The 6,528-nt window shown below is 47.9% G+C and overlaps 1 pseudogene; it reads right to left on the minus strand.

The window, feature by feature from the left end:
• Positions 1 to 2,509: 2,509 nt before the first annotated feature.
• Positions 2,510 to 2,656, minus strand: LOC120970190 (small nucleolar RNA U3; annotated as a pseudogene).
• Between the last annotated feature and the right edge of the window lie 3,872 nt (positions 2,657 to 6,528).

Consider the following 6,528-nt stretch of genomic DNA (forward strand, 5'->3'; position numbering starts at 1 on the left):
GCGAGGAGCTAATCAAGAAGTATTCCTTGGGGAGCCCCCGCAAGTGTCATTTTTGGTAGCCTAGGGTGCGGGGCGCTCTCAGCTGTCGCCAAATGTCGCGTGTTGGGCGCTCCCTTTCAATTTTTTTTTTGGTACATGTTTTTGGTTTTAAGATGATTTTTTTTGGTTTTCCCTGATTTTCTTAGGTTTTGGACAAGGAAAAATAAAATTTGTGTGAAAAAACTCATTTTTATCTTCACGAGAGGCGCATATTTACTCTCGTGGAGGCATAAATTTACTGTTTCTCGCTCATATTTACTTCTCGTGGAGTCACAGATTTGCTTATGTTTTTTTCGCGAGAGGCATAGATTTACTTCTCGTGAAGGCATAGATTTGCTTCCGCGAGAGATATAACTGTGCCTCTCGAAAATGAAAAAAAACTCCCTCCTTCCATCTATATAGGGCCTAATGCGTTTTTCAAGACCGCATTTGACTATTGACAAGATTAATAGTACATGACATGCATAATGTGAAAATTATATCATTGAAAGCTCCTTTCACATAAGATTTTGACGGTGTGCTTTGTGTAAGTTGCATGTCATATATTATTGCTCTAACATTTGGTCAAAGTTATTATTAGACTCGGAAAATGCATTAGGCCCTATATAGATGAAAAGAGGGAGTACCTTTTTTCTTCTTCCGTGAGAGGTGCCTTTTCGAAAAGGGAAACATATTTTAAAAATATGCCTATGGTTCAGGTTTTTTTGTCTGGTTTTTTTATGATTTTATTTACGAAACATGTTAACATAGGATCTAATTCCGAAGATCCCGATGGAGGAATTCAACGGTGAGAACGATTCGAGATTTGGATGCACGGTTTAAGATACAAATATTTTTAATAAATGAATTAAAAAAAATCCGATAAGTGACGTCCCTGCAGTGCGAGTGCGCCACTTGTCGCAATCAAATAAGGTGAAAGTAACCTTTGCAAAAAGTGCTCTAACTTTGGTGATTTTCTGGAGGCTCCTTTCCAGATCGAACCATTCATTTGGTGGAGGTCCTTCCAGATTTTTATTTTTTTGAGGGAATGAGGTCCTTCCAGATAGAATGTCAGATTATTTACGAGTTACAAAACCTCCCTACCAGCCCAATAAATCATACTTTGTACCATGTCAGCCCATTAAAGGCAGCTCCTATTATTTCAAAACAGGCCGGTAAAATTACTCGCCTTCCTCAAGCCCACGTTTTCCTTCCCTCTTTGTTTTTTTCCAGTCCTGTTCAATCTCGAACGCGACGCATTCATCGGAGAGGTTCGATGCGGGTGGTCTCGACGGCCGCGGCTGGGGGCGCTGCGTGCGCGGAGTGGGTGGGGACGGCGCTGGGCGATGGACGACGCCCGGGGAGTCGCGAAAGTGGGAGGACTGGGAGCTGCCCTGCTACATCACGTCCTTCCTCACCGTCGTCATCCTCGACGTCGGCCTCAACGCCAAGCCCGATCGAAACCTGGGCGCACCACAGGCCCTCGAGCGCCTCCAATAGCAGCAGCTCGCCGCTGCCGCTGCCGCTGCGGCCGAAGCTGGTGCAGAATAACCTGACGGGCAGGTCTCCCAGAACTCATAGTCTTCTCTGAAAGCCGAAAACTGTGGTTGTTTCTTGTTTATTCCACAGCGGTAAACATGATATAAAATTTGAATGTTGATTTCGCAGTTGAATTGTTATTGAATCGTGGCTGCACTTAGACATTGTGCTTTGGTGAATGCGCCATTTAGTGGAATGTGGCACTAATGTGCCAAACCTGGCACTGCCAAATGCCACGGGGGTTTCACATTCTTGCTGATGAAATGTGGCCAAGTACTTCTGTTACAGAAATCTAATGCTATTACCCCTCAATCTGCTGATTGTACGGCAGTATGCTCCTGAAAGATCAGTGTGTGGAAATGACGAATGGTTAGTTAGAAGATCAAGGCCCTCTCACAGGATTTGTTATGTTAAGGTTGTAGCGTGTACCATGCTACTCATCAACACTCTTCACTGAGTTGAGGTTGTAGGTTGTTAGTTTGTATGTTGGGTTGTTGACCGAAGTAGCAAATGAAAGATGATTAATGTGGCTCATATAAGGACGCGTCAGAGATGGCCTCTCCATGGTCTTTGACCCTTTGTTAAGAATCTCCAAATATGATACAAATTATTAAGGAAATGACTCGGTGTCAGTCCTGGGGCTTGTTTGGTATGGCTCCAGGACAGTTGTGACCACATTTTCACAGGATTTCTGCGTCAGCGTTTTTGCATATGCATGGAAGTGTTGAAAGATGAGCTGAACTTAATCTACCATACAGCAAAAAGAAAGTCACATTCTGAATTCTACAGTTGGATTACCATTCATGTAACAGTATACTGCTGGAAACTTCCTTAACATACTTGCAGTCTGGATAAAAACACCTACTGTTTTCTCTAAAATGACTTCAAAGAAGTTTTAAAATACTTGCAGTTTGGAAAAACACCTACTGTTTTCTCTACAAAAAATTTGGGGAGTCTGTCAGACAACCTCTAGGTCACCCCAAGGAACGATCCTCTACAGCCATTGAATGCGTCAACCGGACTTAAGTGCTTGCCTCCTTATTGGTAAAGGATGCAGTGATACGAGCCTATAGAACAGATCCTGTTCAAGTAAGGTCGTGCTACATTAGGCCGCAGCTCGCCTTATAAGCTGGTCAAACTTCCTGTGTACTGGCGAGGTGGGACTAATTAGAGCAGGCGTGCTGCCTGCAGCTGCTGCTCGGCCAGCACACGCGGATCATGGCCCATGCAGTAGTTGGTCATGACAATGATTGGAGCCCAGCCCATGTAGTAACTGATTTTGAACCATCTTTTTCTTTTTGAACGGATTTTGAACCATTTAAATGTCTGAGAATTGCTGCATGGCCTGTACTACTTCTAATGCAGTGTTACTGAATTGGGGTAGTTTTTCTCCTTTAGCTTTTCGTAAATAAAACTACAGTTAGCCATTTTACAGGAGTAGCAGACACACTGGTAGAAAGAAGAGCGAAAAATGGGACTGATAAAAACAAAACTGGAGAGAAAAATGTGTGTGGTGTAACTCCGGAACATTAGAGCATACACTTACTTGTTGAAGTATTTTTGTTGCATTTACACTGTTGTGTTATGACTTACCTGAAACACATCGCCTGTATCTGCTTGGCCCAGTTGCCACTAGATGCATGAAGTGTGGGTGGCTCAGTTGCTGCAAATTTAGCTGTGCAGTTCGAGACTTTGAATTTTTGTAGTTCATGGTCACGATCTTTCTCAGAACTTCAGCCACTTAGCTGCTCCTGGGAGACCATTGCTAGAGCTGCACAGCTTTCTCCTGACACCGAGCATAATGTGGGTTGTTAGATCGGAACAGTGTCAGTCTCTTTACCAACAAAAAGAACTGTATTTTTTTTAGAAAAGGAGGATGACCCTGGCCTCCGCATCTGGGCAATGCATACGGCCACTTTATTAATTATTCTCATAAGACCTTACAAAGCCATACAACAGCAAGACTAAATCGACCGTCTAAGCAACAACTGTCGCTACACCTATCCAATTGATGAAGGGGCGCAGATAGTCTGGGCCTAATACCAAACAGACATCGCAGCCAAACATAAACATCTAAGACCTGAGGTCCCAACCAGGACGCCTGCCGGGTATGGGGCACCTACCAGTCCGGCGCACTCCTCAAGCAGGACGCCTGCCAGGAATGAGGCTGCCGCACCCACCTGCCACCAATCCATCTTCAGAGCTGTACTGTTGCATGTATTGTGCCAGGTCTCTCTGCCATCGACGCCACCACGACGCCCGACAGCGTCGTCCTCCTGCACGAGTCCATCCTCCCACAACGAACTCCGAATCTGCACTGCGCCACGCCGTCAAGATCCGTCGCCATCAGTGTGTAGGATGAATCACCGCTCCACCAAAGAATCCGTCCTCTGGTCACTCGATCACGTGTGTATCTCCAAGAATGACGCCCCCAAGGAGGAACGACACCAGAGCGCCGCCGTCATCCGATCTAGGGTTTCCCCCGGAGGTAGCAGAGAGTGGTCTTGAACTTCTCCACGGCGATGCCTTCAAGAAGGGAACGACGCAGATAGCGCCGCCACCGCCGGCCTTAGCAGACGCTGCAGGCAAGTTTTCACCCAGATCAGTTCGAAGGGATCCAACTCTCATGCACGGGCCGCCGTCACCACCAGGCAGAACCCTGGAGCACCGGCAGATCAGCGAGCCACTGGCACCACCGCATCCAGATCGCTGGCCACGCCGGGCCGCCGCCATCCCCCGCGCCGTCCGGGTCAGAGACGTAGCCGCCGACCGCGCACAGGGACCACCGCCGCCTGCACACGCCGGAGCGCCGCCGAGATCCCAGCGCCCACCACCGCTTGCCGAGGGCCGCCGTCACACGCCCCGAGCGGACTCCCACGCACACCAGGGGAAACCGCGAGCGTGAGCCCAACCGTCGCCCCCAAGCCCGCACCGACGCGCCCCGCCTCCAGCGCGCCGCCAACAACCGCCGCGATCCGCCCGCGCCAGATCCAGCGAGCCGTGGGAGAAGAGATCCCGCCGCCGCCGACGCCGACCGGGCTTTGCCCGGCGGCGCGTCCCGGCGGCGGCGAGGAGGAGAGGTCGGGGGAGGGACGAGGACACAGCGGCGCTAGGGTTCCCCCCGGTCGCCGCGCAGGGACGACACGGGAGGAGTCGGACTGTATAGTACTCATGAAAAGAGTGAAACATTTTATACTGTTACTGCAGCTTTTGATGTCCAGGCATCCGTTGCCCTTGCTCATGGTATATGATTATCCTCTGGATACACCAATACTGTCCCTACGTCTTTGGTAGCATAATTTTTTGTTCCCCTCGTAATGCAATCCCGCCTGAATTTCACTGCATCCCTATTTATTTACTTATTTATGATTTGACACATAAACAAAGTTACAGTTCAGTTATAGCTACAGCTTTTGATGATGTTGAGATTTTGCCAACCAAACTGCTAAATCAATTCAAGAAATCCCTTCACCAGTTCTGGAGATTCTTTGAGCTGTCAGTTTCTTACTGGTTCTGATAAATGTGCTAAAGCTTAAATTCTAGCCATAACGGAATAATATTGTATTACGACAGTAAAGCGTTAACCCGTGCCCATGTTACTGAACTGTTGACCTTTTGCTAAACAAATTGGTGAAGCTGATTGATCTAACTCCATTTGTTATGGACCACAAGCATGCAGATGCGGCAGCGGTTCTTCTCTTTAATGTCTTAAGTTGGCAGGTTGAAGTTTGGTTACTGTAAGGACTATATGTTAGTGGCACCGTACATTCTGTTAGGTACTAACAAGCGGCTATAACTAAGGCCACACCATAATCTTCTTGTATTTAACCTGATTGGCCAGTGTCTAAACATTGTTCAACACCCTGTGAGTGTGATGCACTGTACTGTCAGTTAATTGTGAGGAGTCGATCTCATGGGATTTTTGGTCTACCAAATAAAGAAGATATGTCCCTTCACATACTTGTTGTTTCTTAACGTTACAGCCTATAAAAATTGGTCCTCTGGGCGGCTTATTTAACACTCTGATGTGGAATGGCTCTGCCCGCGTGCTCCTTTAGAATGTTTCAACTTGCAGCTATGTGTGCGGTACTTTTTTGGTGGCCTGTACATATCTACCACCCCCCCCCCCCCCCCCCCCCCCCCTATGAGTACAGGTTTCAACTTTTGCACAGATCAAAAGCTTTGGAAAGAGCTTCAGTTGTTTGCCGGATGTCTCTTGTTTCATCCTGATGAGGCACACACATCGCCATCCAAAGCTAGATAATGGGAGTAACTTATCGTGCAAGCTTTGCAGTGTTTACCGACCGATCCTGTTGCTGTGACACGAACACCTTGCCTGATGGTGGCTTTGAAAGAGCTCCAGCTAACCTTCTCCGGTTCTTCTCCAACAGACGTTGAGGTGTAACCGTTCTAATCGCGATTTGCATGGCGAGAACTGTAGGTGTGCAACGAAAGTTGATGACAAGTTTCTGGTTAGGGGGTCACTGCCCACTGCCCCTGTGGTCTCAAAGTAACATATGCTTGGCGCTAAAGGGTCTGTGTGGAATCATTAGCACCGGGGCTCATGCTGCTCCGTCTGATGCAAAACGTATAATTTACCTTTATTTCATGCTCCCTAGCTGCTGCTGCACATCATGATCAAATTCAAACGGCCATGGCTCTGCCCTGTTCATCCCCAATGGAGGCAAATGAAACATTGCTTTCTCATCATCATCCATTCTGCCGATGCATATGTGTGCTCGAAACATGTGTGGTCTCCTGGCCTTTTCGTCCGGCGTGCTTGGCTCACCATCCGGCCGGACGTGCCTCCAACGTGACTCCAGGTCAGTACCTAGTTCACCTACCCCTGTTGCTTGCTGGCTCTTCCAAGTGTAAGTGTATGTGGTTACGACGTTCATGTTCAGGCACTAGCATCACTGATCTGGCTGAACGCATGGGTATAGCAAAGCAGTACTGCAACCCGGTGGTAGC

The sequence above is a fragment of the Aegilops tauschii genome, chromosome 7 (genome assembly GCF_002575655.3).
Source record: "Aegilops tauschii subsp. strangulata cultivar AL8/78 chromosome 7, Aet v6.0, whole genome shotgun sequence".
Lineage (NCBI taxonomy): Eukaryota > Viridiplantae > Streptophyta > Magnoliopsida > Poales > Poaceae > Aegilops > Aegilops tauschii.